Here is a 19,291-nt window from a genome sequence, read left to right as displayed (position 1 = left end):
GTATGCGCTTCTTATGCGCTTCACCGACCAGCAAAGGGAATAGCACTTGGCCGCAAGTTCAAAGCAGATTAGGGGGCCGGCATTGGTCTAATTGACTAATGACCGACCAAAGCCTTGTACACAGATGTAGGGCAGGATCATGACATATGGGGAGTGGAAACTTGGCGCCCTGGGATTTGTTAGCAGGCACATAAAAGGTGGCCCCCTAGGTCGGTCAGTGCCCACTGTTATCCTTCCTTATCCAGGTGCAGGTCAGTACTGCTAGCTACTGACTGAAGTTTGCTGGGACTCCGTCCGTTCCAGTGGGACCCAGGACCCGGGACTTTGCGTGACGCATCCGTTTATCTGGCAAGTTGCACAGAGACTTATGCACGGATCGGGACTACTCCTGGCTTTCCTTCATTTTTTGTTTGCCTGATATTTGCCCAGTAAAGTTTACCTGGACTTTGTTTATTTTGTTAATAAACCCCTTTGACTTCATCCTCACTGGTCTGTTTTGTTGGTGCCTTGCATTACACATCTTAGGTCAGGTTGTCTGCAGATTTGATTTAGCAAACTTTCCGCTGTGTGTTTTGACAAGATTTTTTAAAGTCTCATCCACTTTGCTGCTATAATAAATGCTTTGGATTATGATGCAGATTTCCACCAGTACAGTAGCTTGCATTAGACCCACCTACTATTGCATGTTTGCATTGGCCCCTCTTACCAAGCCCAACAATTTGGACCCATGTGTAATACCTAAAACCTGGTATTACTACAATTGGTTTGTAAAATAATGCTTTGCAATATTTATGTTATCTCACTATACATGCTTATACACCTTGTTCACCATTAATGGGTTACGGTTGGCAGGGATTGGAACTTATCATCCCCTTCCTCTCCTCTTGGTAGGAGTGGACTGGCCGTCTGATTTCCTGCCAAGGGAGGGCAGAGTGAGTTACACTCAGTTCAGATTGTAGAAAGTGAGGATTGAGGGAGCATGTAATCCATCTCCTGCTCCAACAGGCCAGGCGGACCACAGAGGTGACTCATCTAAGAGGACATCATTGGCACAGAGAGACTGCAGGGTCTTAGGCCAGGAAAGATTTGTAAACTATGGCGTACTGTATATGACTCAGCAGAGTGATAAGGCAATCAAGCAATCAAAACTCTGCTGCAAGGCCGTGGGAAACACTTCAAGACACCATCACCGCAGTTCAGCACTGGAATAGCTACAGCAGGCACCTACAGCTACAGAGGGAGACAGCCTTAGCCAGGAAATTTTTGAATGTCATAGCCTGCCACTTTGACAGCCACCATACCCCATTATCTGGGAGGAGAGAATTGCACTTTGTACAAACTGCTGCTGGTTATGCTGCTATCTGTTTTTGCACTCAGTAAAGAAAGTGGTTCTTTGTTCCTCAATCTCTGCCTGGTTCCTTTCATCATAATTTTTTGCACTTCATCAAACCCCAGGGAGTGATGACCTGAGGACACTGTGACACAACATCTCATTAGGGCTACTACTACTCCCATTCTCTGCACCACTTCCTCAGGGAATCACTGCACAGCTAGAACATATGCAACTTTTAGTTTTTTTTTTCCAGGGCCATTTTACGTTCCCAACCAACTACTGGCTCGCTGGATCATTGTCTTGTGTATCTGCCAACGTAAATAGGCTCTTATACGATCTCTGTTCTTGCCTGACATCTGTTCCCACTTGTTGCTTTGGATTATTTGGTAAAGGATAAATCATATTACTTTTTTATTGTAAAATTCTCATTTAGAACCAAATAGTCAAGAGTTTATTTTATACAATAATCAGATTTTTCGGCCGCTGGACAACCTCTTTGGCTAGGTTCTTTATAAAAAATACTGTTACGATGAAACAATAAAATTTATATTCTGCCATTTACTGGCTGCACTAATCATCCTGGTATGTATATCTATTTATTTCTCTGTATGTGTGTTACTTGTATGCACCTGTACGTGTAAAAGTGTGCTAGTATATGCCTATGCAGTACCCTAGACCTGGGGCTATCTACAAAGTTTGGTTTGTTATGTAATGTTTGTAATGTTATGTCCTGTTTGCACTTTTCACCAGCAGGTGAGGAATGATTGGCATCAGGAATGGGACTAACCACTCCATTCCTCCCATTCTGGTAGAAGTGGGCTGCTCCTGCTTCCTGCAAGGAGGGGGAATCTTAGCTATGACAATGAGGGGTGAGGAAGCACGTCCTATTGTTTTTTCTCCAAGGGCCTTAGGTACCAGAGAATCAACTCATCTGTGAGACCACTACTTCAGAGAGACTTGAAAGAAAAAAAATACAGATAATCTACAAAGCTACAGTGTTGCAGTCAGAAGAATGATCAGCTACTGCAGTTATACAGATAGTGCAGGTGAGGGACTACAGCTAAGGCACCCATCACCTAGATAAACTCCATGCCAAGAAAACTCATAAAAGCCTGCATTATATAGTGGGCACCTACAGCCTATATTAAGACATGGCTATTTCTATTAGAAGGCATTTTCTCTTATTAATTACCAAAAAGCATGACACATTAGAATTTATACACAAGAAGTTACTTCTTGCTACGTTCTTTAAGGTAGAGATGTAAGATGCCTGACTAGAACAACATGGCTGGCTATACTATAAGAACTCATTGCCCTACAATAGTATTGTATTATATTGGACAACCCCTTTAACCCCTTAGGGACCGGGCTAATTTTCACCTTAAGAACCAGGCCATTTTTTTGCAAATCTGACCAGTGTCACTTTATGTGGTGATAACTTTAAAACACTTTGACTTATCCAGGCCATTCTGAGATTGTTTTTTTGTCACATATTGTACTTCATGACACTGGTAAAATGGAGTAAAAAAAAAATATTTTTATTTATAAAAAAATACCAAATTTGCCACAAATTTAGAAAAATTAGCAAATTTCCAAGTTTACATTTCTCTACTTCTATAATACATAGTAATACCTACAAAAATAGTTATTACTTTACATTCCCCATATGTCTACTTCATGTTAGGATCATTTTGGGAATGACATTTTATTTTTGGGGGACGTTACAAGGCTTAGAAGTTTAGAAGCAAATCTTGAAATTTCTCAGAAATTTTCAAAAACCAACTATTTAAGGACCAGTTCAGGTCTAAAGTCACTTGTGAGGATTACATAATAGAAACCACCCAAAAATGACCCGATTCTAGAAACTACACGCCTCAAGGTATTCAAAACTGATTTTACAAACTTTGTTAACCCTTTAGGTGTTCCACAAGAATTAATGGAAAAAAGAGATACAATTTCAAAATTTCACTTTTTTGGCAGATTTTCCATTTTAATAATTTTTTTCCAGTTACAAAGCAAGGGTTAACAGCCAAACAAAGCTCAATATTTATGGCTCTGATTCTGTAGTTTACAGAAACACTCCATATGTGGTCGTAAACCGCTGTACGGGCACACGGCAGGGCGCAGAAGGAAAAGAATGCCATACGTTTTTTGGAAGGCAGATTGAGCTGCACTGGTTTTTTGACACCATGTCCCTTTTGAAGCCCCCCTGATGCACCCCTAGAGTAGAAACTCCAAAAAAGTGACCCCATTTTAAAAACTAAGGGATAGGGTGGCAGTTTTGTTGGTACTAGTTTAGGGTACATATGATTTTTGGTTGCTCTATATTACATTTTTTGTGAGGCAAGGTAACAATAAATAGCTGTTTTGGCACCGTTTTTATTTTTTGTTATTTACAACATTCATCTGACAGGTTAGATCATGTGGTATTTTTATAGACCAGGTTGTCACGGACGCGGTGATACCTAATATGTATACTATTTTTTTTATTTATGTAAGTTTTACACAATGATTTCATTTTTGAAAAAAAAAAATCATGTTTTAGTGTCTCCATAGTCTGAGAGCCATAGGTGTTACAGTTTTTGGGGCGATTATCTTGGGTAGGGTATGATTTTTGTGGGATGAGATGATGGTTTCATTGGCACTATTTTGGGGTGCGTATGACTTTTTGATCGCTTGCTATTACACTTTTTGTGATGTAGGGTGACAAAAAATAGCTTTTTTTACACCGTTTTTTTAATTTTTTTTATGGTATTCACCTGAGGGGTTAGGTCATGTGATATTTTTATAGAGCAGGTTATTACGGACGCGGCGATACCTAATATGTATACTTTTTTTTATTTATGTAAGTTTTACACATTGTTTGGGCGATTGTCTTAGGTATGGGTTCATTTTTTGCGGGATGAGGTGACGGTTAGATTGGTACTATTTTGGTGGGCATGCGCCTTTTTGATCGCTTGCTGTTGTACTTTTTGTGATGTAAGGTGACAAAAAAATGGTTTATTTATCACAGTTTTTATTTTTTATTTTTTACGGTGTTCATCTGAGGGGTTAGGTCATGTGATATGTTTATATAGCAGGTCGATACGATACTTTTTTTTCCATAATTTTTACCAATTTTTTTACAATTTTCTGGGGGAAAATGACATTTTTGTTTACCGGTATTTTTACTTGAAACTTTTACATTTTTTGGGGAGAAAACTTTCTTTTTTCCACTTTTTTTTTTCACTTCATTTTTTGTCCCACTTTGGGACTTCAACTTATGGGGGTCTAATCCCCTTTACAATGCATTCCAATACATCTATATTGGAATGCATTAGCTATATGAGTAATACAGTGTGTATTACTCATACAGCTTCCGGCCTGTGAGATCCAGGGGCCTGGATCTCACAGGCTCGTCACCGGAAGGCAGCGATGATGCCTAAGGAACAACGGAACAACAAATCCCAGCAATTGTGTCTTTGCAAATAGGTTTCTTTTTATTTCAATATGTTTCTTTTTATTTCATTACAGGTTCCCAGAAAATGTCCTATAACCAGGAAGCGTTTCGGCGCACAAGCCTTTCTCAACAGATACATCCAACAATAAATCACAAGCTATATATGTAACAGGTACCGCCCACAAGGACGTCCCAACCCTAAGGCTGGGTTCACACTTGAGCGTTTTACAGCGCGTTCAAACGCGCTGTAAAACGCTCAACACATGAAAACCAATGCTTCCCTATGGCCCTGGTTCTTACTTGAGCGTTTTACAGCGCGTTTGAACGCGCTGAAAAACGCCCTAGGCTCAAACAAGTTCTTGAGCTTCTTTGGGGCGTTTTGACGCGCGTTTATGGCCATAGGACACTGCAGTCAATCACACAAACGCGCGTCAAACGCGCGTTTACTATTGCAAAAAACGCGCATTAAAACGCGCGACAAAAACGCGCATATCAAATACGCTCAGGTCTGAACCCAGCCTTAATGGGTGGTATTTACAAATATGTCAATCAAAAAACAGCAACAAATAAACAGACATTTTGTAGAGGTTGTTTCTACCTTGTTGGAGAGTTCTTCATAAGGTAAAAGTCTAGAAGTATACATAAAAATATGTTGATTAAGTATATGCATATACACACATCATAAATGCATGACCTCATAATCTCTATTTAAGACCCTTGGCTGAAGTGTATCAAGGGTGTGTATCCAAAAAGCCTCCCGTTTAACCGCCTCCGGACCGCCTAATGCAGGATCGCGTTCCAGAGGCGGCAGTCTCAGGCAGAGTCACGCATATACGAGTCATCTCGCGAGACACGAGATTTCCTGTGAACGCGCGCACACAGGCGCGTGCGTTCACAGGAACTGCAGGTAAGCGAGTGGATCTACAGCCTGCCAGCGGCGATCGTTCGCTGGCAGGCTGTAGATGCGATTTTTTTAACCCCTAACAGGTATATTAGTCGCTGTTTTGATAACAGCGTCTAATATACCTGCTACCTGGTCCTCTGGTGGTCCCTTTTGCTTGGATCGACCACCAGAGGACACAGGCAGCTCTGTAATAAGTAGCACCAAGCACCACACTACACTACACCCCCCCGTCACTTATTAACCCCTTATTAACCCCTGATCACCCCATATAGACTCCCTGATCACCCCCCTGTCATTGATCACCCCCCTGTAAGGCTCCATTCAGACGTCCGTATGTGTTTTACGGATCCACGGATCCATGGATCGGATCCGCAAAACACATACGGTCGTCTGAATGGAGCCTTACAGGGGGGTGATCAATGACAGGGGGGTGATCACCCCATGAAGACTCCCTGATCACCCCCCTGTCATTGATCACCCCCCTGTCATTGATCACCCCCCTGTAAGGCTCCATTCAGACGTCCATATGTGTTTTACGGATCCACGGATCCATGGATCGGATCCGCAAAACACATACGGACGTCTGAATGGAGCCTTACAGGGGGGTGATCACCCCATATAGACTCCCTGATCACCCCCCTGTCATTGATCACCCCCTTGTAAGGCTGGCTCCATTCAGAGGTCCGTATGTGTTTTGCGGATCCATGGATCGGATCCGCAAAACACATACGGGCGTCTGAATGGAGCCTTACAGGGGGGTGATCAATGACAGGGGGGTGATCACCCCATATAGACTCCCTGATCACCCCCCTCTCAATGATCACCCCCTTGTAAGGCTGACTCCATTCAGAGGTCCGTATGTGTTTTGCGGATCCATGGATCGGATCTGCAAAACACATACGGATGTCTGAATGGAGCCTTACAGGGGGGTGATCAATGACAGGGGGGTGATCACCCCATATAGACTTCCTGATCACCCCCCTGTCATTGATCACCCCCCTGTAAGGCTCCATTCATACATCCATATGTGTTTTACGGATCCACGGATCAATGGATCGGATCTGCAAAACACATACGGACGTCTGAATGGAGCCTTACAGGGGGGTGATAACCCCATATAGACTCCCTGATCACCCCCCTGTCATTGATCACCCCCTTGTAAGGCTGGCTCCATTCAGAGGTCTGTATGTGTTTTGCGGATCTACGGATCCATGGATCGGATCCGCAAAACACATACGGACGTCTGAATGGAGCCTTACAGGGGGGTGATCAATGACAGGGGGGTGATCACCCCATATAGACTCCCTGATCACCTCCCTATCATTGATCACCCCCCCCCTGTCATTGATCACCCCCCTGTAAGGCTCCATTCAGACATCCGTATGTGTTTTACGGATCCACGGATCTATGGATCGGATCCGCAAAACACATACGGACGTCTGAATGGAGCCTTACAGGGGGGTGATCAATGACAGGGGGGTGATCACCCCATATAGACTCCTTGATCACCCCCCTGTCATTAATCACCCCCCTGTCATTGATCACCCCCCTGTAAGGCTCCATTCAGACATTTTTTTGGCACAAGTTAGTGGAAATTGTTTTTTTTTTTGTTTTGTTTTTTTTCTTACAAAGTCTCATATTCCACTAACTTGTGACAAAAAATAAAATCTCACATTAGCTCACCATACCCCTCACGGAATCCAAATGCGTAAAATTTTTTAGACATTTATATTCCAGACTTCTTCTCCCTCTTTAGGGCCCTAAAATGCCAGGGCAGTATAAATACCCCACATGTGACCCCATTTCGGAAAGAAGACACCCCAAGGTATTCGCTGAGGGGCATATTGAGTCCATGAAAGATTGAACTTTTTGTCCCAAGTTAGCGGAAAGGGAGACTTTGTGAGAAAAAAAAATATATCAATTTCCGCTAACTTGTGCCAAAAAAAAAAATCTTCTATGAACTCGCCATGCCCCTCATTGAATACCCTGGGGTGTCTTCTTTCCAAAATGGGGTCACATGTGGGGTATTTATACTGCCCTGGCATTTTAGGGGCCCTAAAGCGTGAGAAGAAGTCTAGGATCCAAATGTCTAAAAATGCCCTCCTAAAAGGAATTTAGGCCCCTTTGCGCATCTAGGCTGCAAAAAAGTGTCACACATGTGGTATCGCCGTACTCAGGAGAAGTTGGGCAATATGTTTTGGGGTGTCATTTTACATATACCCATGCTGGGTGAGATAAATATCTTGGTCAAATGCCAACTTTGTATAAAAAAATGGGAAAAGTTGTCGTTTACCGAGATATTTCTCTCACCCAGCATGGGTATATGTAAAAAGACACCCCAAAACACATTGCTCTAATTCTTCTGAGTACGGCGATACCAGATGTGTGACACTTTTTTGCAGCCTAGGTGGGCAAATGGGCCCACATTCCAAAGAGCACCTTTAGGATTTCACAGGGCATTTTTTACACATTTTGATTTCAAACTACTTCTCGGCAAAAGACAACTTTTCCCATTTTTTTTATACAAAGTTGGCATTTGATCGAGATATTTATCTCACCCAGCATGGGTATATGTAAAATGACACCCCAAAACACATTGCCCAACTTCTCCTGAGTACGGCGATACCACATGTGTGACACTTTTTTGCAGCCTAGGTGGGCAAAGGGGCCCACATTCCAAAGAGCACCTTTAGGATTTCACAGGGCATTTTTTACACATTTTGATTTCAAACTACTTCCCACACATTAGGGCCCCTAAAATGCCAGGGCAGTATAACTACCCCACAAGTGACCCCATTTTGGAAAGAAGACACCCCAAGGTATTCCGTGATGGGCATAGTGAGTTCATGGAAGATTTTAATTTTTGTCACAAGTTAGTGGAATATGAGACTTTGTAAGAAAAAAAAAATAATAATAATAATTTTCCGCTAACTTGTGACAAAAAATAAAAAGTTCTATGAACTCACTATGCCCATCAGCGAATACCTTAGGGTGTCTACTTTCAGAAATGGGGTCATTTGTGGGGTTTTTCTACTGTCTGGGCATTGTAGAGCCTCAGGAAACATGACAGGTGCTCAGAAAGTCAGAGCTGCTTTAAAAAGCGGAAATTCACATTTTTGTACCATAGTTTGTAAACGCTATAACTTTTACCCAAACCATTTTTTTTTTTTACCCAATCATCTTTTTTTTATCAAAGACATGTAGAACAATAAATTTAGAAAAAAATTTATATATAGATGTCGTTTTTTTTACTTTATTTTACAACTGAAAGTGAAAAATGTCATTTTTTTGCAAAAATTTTGTTAAATTTCGATTAATAACAAAAAAAGTAAAAATGTCAGCAGCAATGAAATACCACCAAATGAAAGCTCTATTAGTGATAAGAAAAGGAGGTAAAACTCATTTGGGTGGTAAGTTGCATGACCGAGCAATAAACGGTAGTGTAGTGCAGAATTGTAAAAAGTGGCCTGGTCATTAAGGGTGTTTATGCTAGGGGGGCTGAGGTGGTTAAGGAGGAGTCTCTTCATGTCACCCCCTCTCCTTGGTCTCTTCACCTGCTCCAAGACTTGAAACTGCAATTGTGCTACAGTGTGTTTCAAATTATCAAAATGATTAGGAATTGGTAACATCAGATTTTTTGTCCTAATGTCGGACTTGTGTTTGCTGATACGGTCCCTCACTGCCTGCATTGTCTCACCCACATATAGTAAGCCACAAGGGCACTTGATAAGGTATATCACATTCATGGATTCACAAGTAAAAAAACCTTTTACTCCAAAACTTTTGCCCGTGTGTGGATGATGGAATGAAGGACCCTTAATTATGTGGGAACATTGTAGACAATGCAGGCAGGGGAACGTACCCATCCGTAGAGTGGATATCCGCTGTTGTTTTAACATCGATTTAGTACTACCCAAATCTGCATGGACCACTTTATCTCGATAATTCGGATTCTTTTTATTACAGATCAAGGGTAGATTCTTGAATTCATTAACCTGTGGGTATGCTTTACCCAACAGGTGCCAATGCTTCCTAACTATATTGTCAATGCCCACATTGAACGAGTGGAACTTGTGGATAAAAAGCAATCCTGGACATCACGCTTCTCTCTCGTGGGCCTATATCACCCTCATACCACCCATTTAGGGTTGGGACGTCCTTGTGGGCGGTACCTGTTACATATATAGCTTGTGATTTATTGTTGGATGTACCTGTTGAGAAAGGCTTGTACCCCGAAACGCGTCCTGGTTATAGGACATTTTCTGGGAACCTGTAATAAAATAAAAAGAAACCTATTGAAATAACAAGAAACCTATTTGCAAAGACACAGCTGCTGGGATTTGTTGTTCCATTGTTTGTTGGAGGTTGCTCCTCTCCCGTGCAGCGTGCAATTTGGAGTGAGTGCTGGCCGGTTTCCTCATCGACTGATGCCTAAGGAAGGCATTGCGATGCCTTCCATGCAATCTGGTTCCCCCTACAGCCGCACGGGGACCTGATGGCACCACCGCCCGCCGCCACCGCAACCTGTAAAAGCAGCAAACCGCAGGTCACAGGACCCCCCCCCCGCGCGCATTGTCCCGATCAACGCCCGCCGGGCAGCGGTGATCGGAACTACACATGGCGTACCGGTACGTCATGTGTCCTTAAGTACCGGGACATCATGCCGTACCGGTACGTCATGTTTCCAGAACAGGTTAAAGGACCTTGTTACATGGGTCCTTATGACTGGATATTGCAAAAGATCTACCAATCAGCTAACAAATGAGAAAATCATTTATGCTGGATATTTTGTTGGCAGCACATCACCCCATGTAAACAAGGATTTGCTATTTACAATATGAAAACTCTATGAGGAATGAACTATCATAGTGCTGATCATTTGTCCCTGACTCATTGCACCATTGACTCGTATATCATTCATTGGTACTCATCTGGGGCTCAAATTGCCCGATGTAAAAGGGCTGCAATCAGACCATACGTTTTACCTGCTGGAAACACAATAACTAATGAGGGTCCTTCAGAGAGAAACTTTTGATGAACTAACTAATTTTATCAAAAGTGATCAAAATGCATTTATTTATTTTTTATTATCTTTGTTATATTATTTGTTTTTATTATCTTTATTATAATTGAAATAATGTGTTATTTTCTTTGTATCATAAAATATAAACAGTATGGTCCATCACTGGCCATCAATTACTGTACTTCATGCGTAATATAAACTGACACATGGGGAGATAAGCATCTTGGGAATAGTGGTCAGATATCTGTGTCAGATCTTATCACAATATAAACACTAACTGGGAGTTCAAGACTGCTGACGTTCTTATGCTAACTGTTTATTCTGTTGCAATACGTGTGTTTTTCCTTCAGGAATGTAAAACCTAGCATTATGGGTTCCACTGACAGAACACAATCAGAATTTTATTACCTTGATCAACTTCTGAGAGCCGAATGCCGGGAAACAGGCCCCTAAAGCCTGCTGTGGACTGCGGGTGGAAAACTGCTTTTGTTCTATGGACATTGCATTGTGTGAACAAACACAAAGACGGTGTGAACGGTCATTTTGTTTTTCCTTATGTGTGAATTAAACACTGAACTGTTTAAGTTAAAGACTTTGTGATTGCCTCTATACTGCGTCCGCTAGCCTGTCTACCAGAGCAAAACACCGCAATTAGTGTCGGATGCAGGCAAACTCAGTGAGGCAGGCCTGAAGGCCGAAAAGTTTTTTTGTTTTTCTCGGGCACAAGTGCATGTCCTACATTAAGGCAAGGTTACAACCTGTGTCCCCTGACAAAATGGAGGCGGTCATAAAAGCCCTCGTGGAGGCTAACTTGCAGCAGAGGGAGGCAAACAAGCAGCAGTAGGAAACCAGCTGCTATTACAACATGTCATGGCATTGCAAGTGGCCGGAGCGTCCCAGAACGTTCACGATGTCCCCCCAAGATGTCCCCCTCGGATGACGTCGAGACCTATATGGCGATGTTCGAAAAGGTGGCCGTGAGGGAGAAGTTACCCCGAGACCAATGGGCTGAGGTCGTCGCTCCATTCCTGGCGTCTGGGCCCCAGCAAGTGTTTTTTGATCTTCGGCCGACTACCCGACCGTGAAAGGTGAGATCCTGGAGAGACTGGGGGTGAATGTATTGGTCCGGGCCCAGCGGGTGTGCCAGTGGGAATTTAACTCGGCTGAACCCACCAGACAACAATATTATGACCTGCTACACTGGTTGCAGAAATGGCTGCAGCCTGACATATTGACTCTCACTGCTATGCTGGACCGTCTGTTGGCGGATGTGTTTTGGAGCGCTTTGCCGTACCCTCTCCAGCACTGGATCGACCAGGTGTCTCCTGCTAATGCCTTAGAGATGGTTGACCTGGTGGAGCACTACGAGGCAACCAGAAATCTGCAGGGGGGTTCTTTTGGGAGGGGGCCAGTCAAACCCCGGAAATTTCCCCCCAAGACTCGGCGGCCGGTGCCAGCCAACCCCGCCTGGGACGTATCCCCTGCAAACCCAGCCCCGGTGGTTTGCTGGCGGGGTCACGAGCTTGGACACATAAGGGCCAACTGTCCCCATCGAGGTGAACCCTTGGATACCAACTATGGCTACCGCCACTCATTGTATGCCAGAAAGTTGTGTGCCACAGGTACCTCCGAGACTGTAGACAATAGCCACCTGTGCCAGGTGGAAGTGCAATGAGCAGGACACTGGGTCATTGGGGCTGCTATGCAGTGGGTCAGATTTAGGTGTGTAAGTTCGTGACGCCAGTTGCAGCTTGCGCAGGTACTGTAGAAGGGCCCTTTAAAATGGTATGAGTACACGTACTAGGTGAGGAATGCCAGAGGGGGATATTGCCTCTGTATTGTGTCAACGGTGTCTCCTACCTGTAGTACGGCTGGACTCCTGTATCCTGGCTTACATACAACAAATTTGAGGGTTGTCAATAGGAGTAACTGAGGAATGATGGAATTCCACACAGAAAATAGGGTCCAACTTGTCTTTACTTGATGTTATTATATGCAGCTTTAGATCCATACAATTTACAGCTTTAGTCTCGGATCCCAGCAGGTATTGGCAATATGTGGCAGGAATTATATATATATATTCTGCATCTAGAACATACGCCTTTAAGAATCTGGAAGGTATCTGTCTTCTGCTCTGTCTGTGGTCTGCTTGATATGGGCCTGACTAGCTGTGGAGGTACTTATCTCCTCCTTGTTCTGGAATCTGTACTTACAGGACTGCTCGCAGAGAATGATGGTGGCGTCCTGGAGATCTGATAGTTCTGAAGTTGGCTGCTTCCTTGGTCACCAGCTGAGGTAAGGGACTCAGGCTGGAAAGGTTGATCTTGGGCCTCAGGGAGGCTTGGATCCCTGGTTGGGGTCCCTGTTTCTGGGAGCTCCTATTGACACAGCCTACCCCAACAGGGGGTGGCTGGTACACTGCCTAGAACTTTCTGTCCTCCCTCTGAAGTAGGATGTGGGAACATTCCACTCCTCCTCAGATAGGGGGAAGCTAGCCTGGAATGGTCTATTCCAGTCTAGGTCTGTTAACTAACTATGTTCTGCCTACATATTGCTGCCACCTGCTGGTGTACATTAAGAATTACAGCGAATATATAAAATACAGGCATAGTAATGGCAATGCACAGTTATATTACATCAGATGGAAACACATTAACACTTTAACATCATGAAGCCGGGGAACAGAGTTTTAGTGACATACTCTGGGATGTTACAGAAATGGGGGACACTCTGGCAGTGGCACTGCTGGATTCAGGGAGCCTGGTGTCCCTGGTAAGAGCTGCCCTGGTGCGGCCTGATGAATATACTGGCCGAAGGGTCAACGTTGTGTGCATTCATGGGGACTTAAAGGACTATGCCACTGCCCTGGTCTCTTTATCAACGGTGGCCGGCAGATGGACTCATAAGGGGGCCATCGCCACAAAATTACTGAATTATTATGAACTAATAATTGGGAGAGACTACCCTAGCAGAGTGCCCCGGCTCAGGGGGGAGACCAGAACCCTGGGAACCTGAGTCCGAAGGGCCAGCGGTAGAGGTGACCGCCACTTCGGTGGAAGAGGGGGAGACAACCCCGCTAAGTGTGATGGTGGGAGACATGGAGGACTTGCCGCCAGGTCCGGAGCTAGCCAACCTCAATTTCTCCGGGGATAATTTTGGTACTGCACAACATCAGGACCCAACCCTATCCCGAGCCTGGGAAAATGTATTAATAATAGATGGGGAACCACAACAACCTGGGACAGAGTCGGTGTTTCCCGTTTTGTGATTCATCAAGAGATGTTGTATCGAGTAAACCAGCTGCGAGGAGAATCCATTGAACAGTTGGTGGTGCCCCAGGCTTATCGCAAACTCTGTTAGAGTTAGCCCACTATCTGGGAATGCAAAAAACGCAGGATCAGATTTTACAACGGCTTTACTGGCCCAGTGTGTTCAGAGAGGTAGAAGAATATTGTAAGTCTTGCCCAACCTGCCAGATAACTAGCCCCCAGCCACATTTCCGTAGTCCCCTGGTACCCCTCCCGATTATCGAGGTTCCGTTCGAGCAAATAGCTATGGATCTCGTAGGCCCGGTACCAAAGTCTGCTAGAGGACACCAACACATCTTGGTTGTCCTCGACTACGCCACTAAATACCCGGAGGCATACATCAGCCAAACTCATAGCTAAGGAGTTAATGGAGATGTTTTCTCGCGTGGGTCTGCCTAAGGAGGTTCTGACTGACCAAGGGACCCGGTTTATGTCAAAGGTAATGAGGGAACTCTGTAAGTTGCTCCACATAAAACAGCTACGGACGTCCGTGTATCATCCGCAAATGGATAGCCTGGTAGAGAGGTTTAATCAAACATAAAAAAATATGCTAAAAAGAATGGTCTCTAAGGATGGGAGGGACTAGGACCTTCTTCAGCTCTATCTCATGTTCGCAGTGTGAGAGGTGCCCTAGGCCTCTACTGCGTTCTCGCCCTTCGAACTGTTATACGGCAGACACCCTTGCGGTCTGTTAAACATAGCCAAAGAGGCGTGGGAACAACAAGGAACAACAAGTGTTGTTGAGTACGTCACCCAGATGCAAGGACGGATGGAAACAGTTTTACCTCTGGTTAGGGAGCATATGGAGGCAGCGCAGCCAGCCCAGAGGGGTATTGGTTCCAAAAATTGGAGAGGTAGATTACAAGGTACAATAGCCAGGGAGGCAAAAGCTGGAGCAGGTGTACTATGTGAATCTGCTCAAACCCTGGAAAGATAGGGAAACCTGTACGGAAGACAGCCCATGACCAGGGTTCCTCTTCTCTAAACAGGCTCAGGAAGCCAGGGAGTTCATTAACGGATGTGTTCTCGGACCTCCCTGGACGCACTTCCATAGTTCGACATGACATTATCACTGAGCCTCAGCAAAAGTCCGGTTAAAACCATACCAGGTACCCAAGGCTTGGCGGCAAGCCATCGCAGACGAAGTTCAGCTAATGCTCCAGCTGGGTGTCATCGAGGAGTCAAAAAGTGAATGGGCCAGTCCGATAGTCTTAATACCCAAGCCGGACGGGACATTGCAGTTTTGTAACGACTTCCGCAAACTGAATGAGGTGTCCAAGTTTGACGCATATCCCATGCCCCGAATGGATTAGCTTATTGAGAAGTTGGGCCAAGCCCGGTATTTTTCTGTGTTGGACCTCACCAAAGGGTACTGGCAGGTACCCTTGACTGAGGCTGCCAAGGAAAAAAACGGCTTTCATTATACAGAGACTACTCCAGGAGGTAGTGGCCTGGTGATTTCCCTTCAGCAAAGTCTAAAACCTTGTACAGGGGTTAAAGTGTGGACTTCCAGTGGACTTCCAGGATAATGTCCTTAGGGTTAGCCCAAAATCAAATCTGTTGCTTGACACTGGTTCCGCACCCACCACCGTAGCAGGAACACTGGAGTTGGAGTGCTGCCATTCTTCAAACCTTTGGATATTTTGTGGGACTGAGTCCTTATGACAAGCAACCTGTATTTGGAGCCCTATTACATAATGCTACCTTTATTTAATATATGAGCAATCTACAAACAATCTTGTGTGCAGTCTGATCCTGCAGTCATGATTTATTTCATTTCAATTGAGTCTATTTTGCTGAACTACTGTATGTTTCAGCTTGTAATATATGTGTCACGGATGGTGTTGCAGAAAACTAGAAGTCACAAATAGAGATCCGACTGACTTGATCGCAAACTAAGGAACATATGGGTGACCCCTATAAAAGCCCTAGAGCTCTCCCTGTCTGCTCAGCCGATGCAAAGATCTTTATGATAGAAAATTGCATGTCAGGGTCATCTAGAATCAAGACAACAGGAAAACACAAATAAAGGAATAGACTTATCTGAGGAACCAGCAGTTGCAGCATCTAGCAGTGAGCACAATCCAGGAAGAAGTATAAACCGCAAAGTGAGGCAGTATGGGAGGGGATAAAAAGGGAGGCAATCACTGCTAATAGATGACAGCTGGGAGAGGGAAAAGAGATGACAAAACGAAACCAAAACAAATGAACATCATGCAAGAGGTACTGAAGAACGTCTGTCAGAACTTCTCAGAGATCTGGCGGTGACAGTACCCCTCCCTCTACGAGTGGACTCCGGACACTCAGAGCCCACCTTCTCAGGATGGGAACTATAGAAAGCCCTGATAAGACGAGTGGCCTTAATGTCCGCCACTGGAACCCACATCCTCTCCTCAGGACCATAACCCTCCCAATGAACGAGGTACTGGAGAGAACCCCGGATAATACAAGAATCCACAATCCTAGAGACCTGAAATTCAAGATTACCATCAACCACAATCGGAGGAGGAGGCAAAGAGGAGGGTACAGTGGGTTGGACATAAGGTTTTAATAGGGACTTGTGAAAAACATTATGGATCTTCCAAGTCTGAGGAAGATCAAGACGGAAAGCAACGGGATTGATGACGGACAAAATCTTGTAAGGCCCAATAAACTTAGGACCCAACTTCCAGGAGGGAACCTTCAATTTGATATTCTTAGTAGACAACCACACCAGATCACTCACATTCAGGTCCGGACCAGGCACACGTCTCTTATCCGCCACACACTTATATCTCTCACTCATGCTCTTTAGATTACACTGAATCTTTTGCCAAATAGATGACAAAGACGAGGAAAATCTCTCCTCATCGGGTAAACCAGAAGACCCCTCTCCAGAGAGTGTCCCAAACTGCGGATGAAACCCATATGCACCAAAAAATGGTGACTTATCAGAGGACTCCTGGCGACGGTTATTTAAAGCAAACTCAGCAAGGGACAAAAAAGAACACCAATCCTCCTGATTCTCTGTCACAAAACAGCGCAGATATGTCTCCAGATATGTCTCCAAAGAAAGACAAGCGAACCCCCAAGCGAGGACAGAAAGCCTTCCAGAATCTGGAAACAAACTGCATGCCCCTATCAGAGACTATGTCTGAAGGAATGCCATGCAATTTGACAATGTGATCAACAAATGCTTGCGTCAGCGTTTTAGCATTGGGTAACCCAGGAAAGGGAATGAAATGCGCCATTTTGCTAAAACGGTCAACCACCACCAGAATCACAGTCTTCCCCGAGGAACGAGGCAGGTCCGTAATGAAGTCCATGGACAGATGCGTCCAAGGACGGGAAGGAATGGGTAACGGGAGGAGAGGACCCGATGGCCGTGAATGAGGGCACGAGAGCACGTCTCGCAGGCTGCCACAAAACCCTCAACTGTCTTACGAAGAGCCGGCCACCAGAATCTCAGAGCAATGAGATCCACTGTGGCTCTACCCCCCGGGTGCCCAGCAAGGACAGTATTGTGGTGCTCCTTAAAAACCTTGTGTCGTAAAGCGAGAGGCACAAACAACCTCCCAGGAGGACAAAGATCAGGAGCCTCAGCCTGGGCTGCCTGAACCTCTGCCTCCAAATCAAGGTAAAGAGCAGAGACGACCACCCCTTCAGCCAAAATGGGACCCGGGTCTTCAAAGTTCCCCCCTCCCGGAAAACAACGTGACAGGGCATCAGCCTTCACATTTTTAACCCCAGGGCGGAACGTGACAACAAAATTAAACCTAGAAAAGAACAAAGACCATCTGGCCTGTCTCGGGTTCAGACGCTTGGCTGACTCCAAGTAGGCCAGATTCTTATGGTCGGTAAACACGGTAATAGGGTGTCTGGCTCCCTCTAGCCAATGGCGCCATTCCTCAAAAGCTAATTTGATGGCCAACAACTCCCTATCTCCCACATCGTAATTTCTCTCTGCGGAGTAGAGCTTCTTTGAGAAAAAGGCACACTGTCGCCATTTGGCAGGAGAGGGACCCTGAGACAAGACCGCACCCACACCCACCTCAGAAGCGTCCACCTCAACAATGAAAGGCAGAGAGACATCAGGTTGTACCAAGATGGGAGCAGAAGCAAAACTCTCTTTGATACTAGAAAAGGCCTTACATGCATCTACCGACCAGGAGGAAAAATCTACCCCCTTTTTAGTCATATCAGTGAGTGGCTTAACAACAGAAGAATAATTCACAATGAACTTCCTGTAATAATTGGCAAAACCCCAAAAACGCATCAGCGCCTTCTGATTCTCAGGAAGCTCCCAATCAAGCACAGCGCGGACCTTCTCAGGGTCCATGCGAAAACCAGAAGCGGAGAGAAGAAAACCCAGAAATTGAATTTCTGGAACCGCAAACACACATTTTTCCAGTTTAGCGTATAATTTATTCTCCCGCAGAATGAGCAAGACCTGACGTAGGTGGTCCCTATGAGTTTCGAAATCAGGAGAAAAAATCAAAATGTCATCTAGATACACTAGTACAAATTTCCCCATTAAATGATAAAAAATGCTGTTCACAAAATGTTGGAAGACGGCTGGAGCATTCATCAAACTAAAAGGCATAACCAAATTCTCAAAATGGCCCTCAGGGGTATTGAAGGCCGTCTTCCATTTGTCCCCTTCCCTGACCCTGACCAGGTTGTATGCTGCTCTTAAATCCAACTTAGAAAAAACTTTAGCCCCAACAATCTGGTTAAACAGGTCCGGGATCAGAGGAAGCGGATAAGGGTCACGAATTGTGATACTGTTCAGCTTCCTGAAATCCAGACAAGGTCTTAAAGAACCATCTTTTTTCTTAACAAAAAAAAACCCAGCGGCAACAGGTGACTTCGATGGTCGGATGTGTCCCTTTCTCAGGCTCTCAGAGATATAAGTACGCATAGCGACCCTTTCAGGTTGGGAGAGATTGTGTAAACGAGATTTAGGCAGCTTGGCGCCTGGAATGAGATTAATAGGGCAATTGTACTCCCGGTGAGGGGGCAGCTCCTGGACACCACTCTCTGAAAACACATCCAAAAATTCAGAGAGAAAAGATGGTACAGTCTTAGTAGAAACCTCTGAAAGAGATGCCGAGAGGCAATTCTCTCTGCAAAAGTCACTCCAACCATTTATTTGCCTCGCTTGCCAATCAATGGTGGGGTTATGTTTAGTGAGCCAGGGTAGCCCCAACACTAGAGGAGTAGGTAATCTGCTTAAGACAAAACATGACATATCCTCAACATGAGCGTCACCCACAGTCAAACGGATATTGTGAACTATGCCCTT

Source organism: Bufo bufo, chromosome 10 (genome assembly GCF_905171765.1).
Source record: "Bufo bufo chromosome 10, aBufBuf1.1, whole genome shotgun sequence".
Taxonomy (NCBI): domain Eukaryota; kingdom Metazoa; phylum Chordata; class Amphibia; order Anura; family Bufonidae; genus Bufo; species Bufo bufo.
This window is presented reverse-complemented; position numbering follows the sequence as displayed.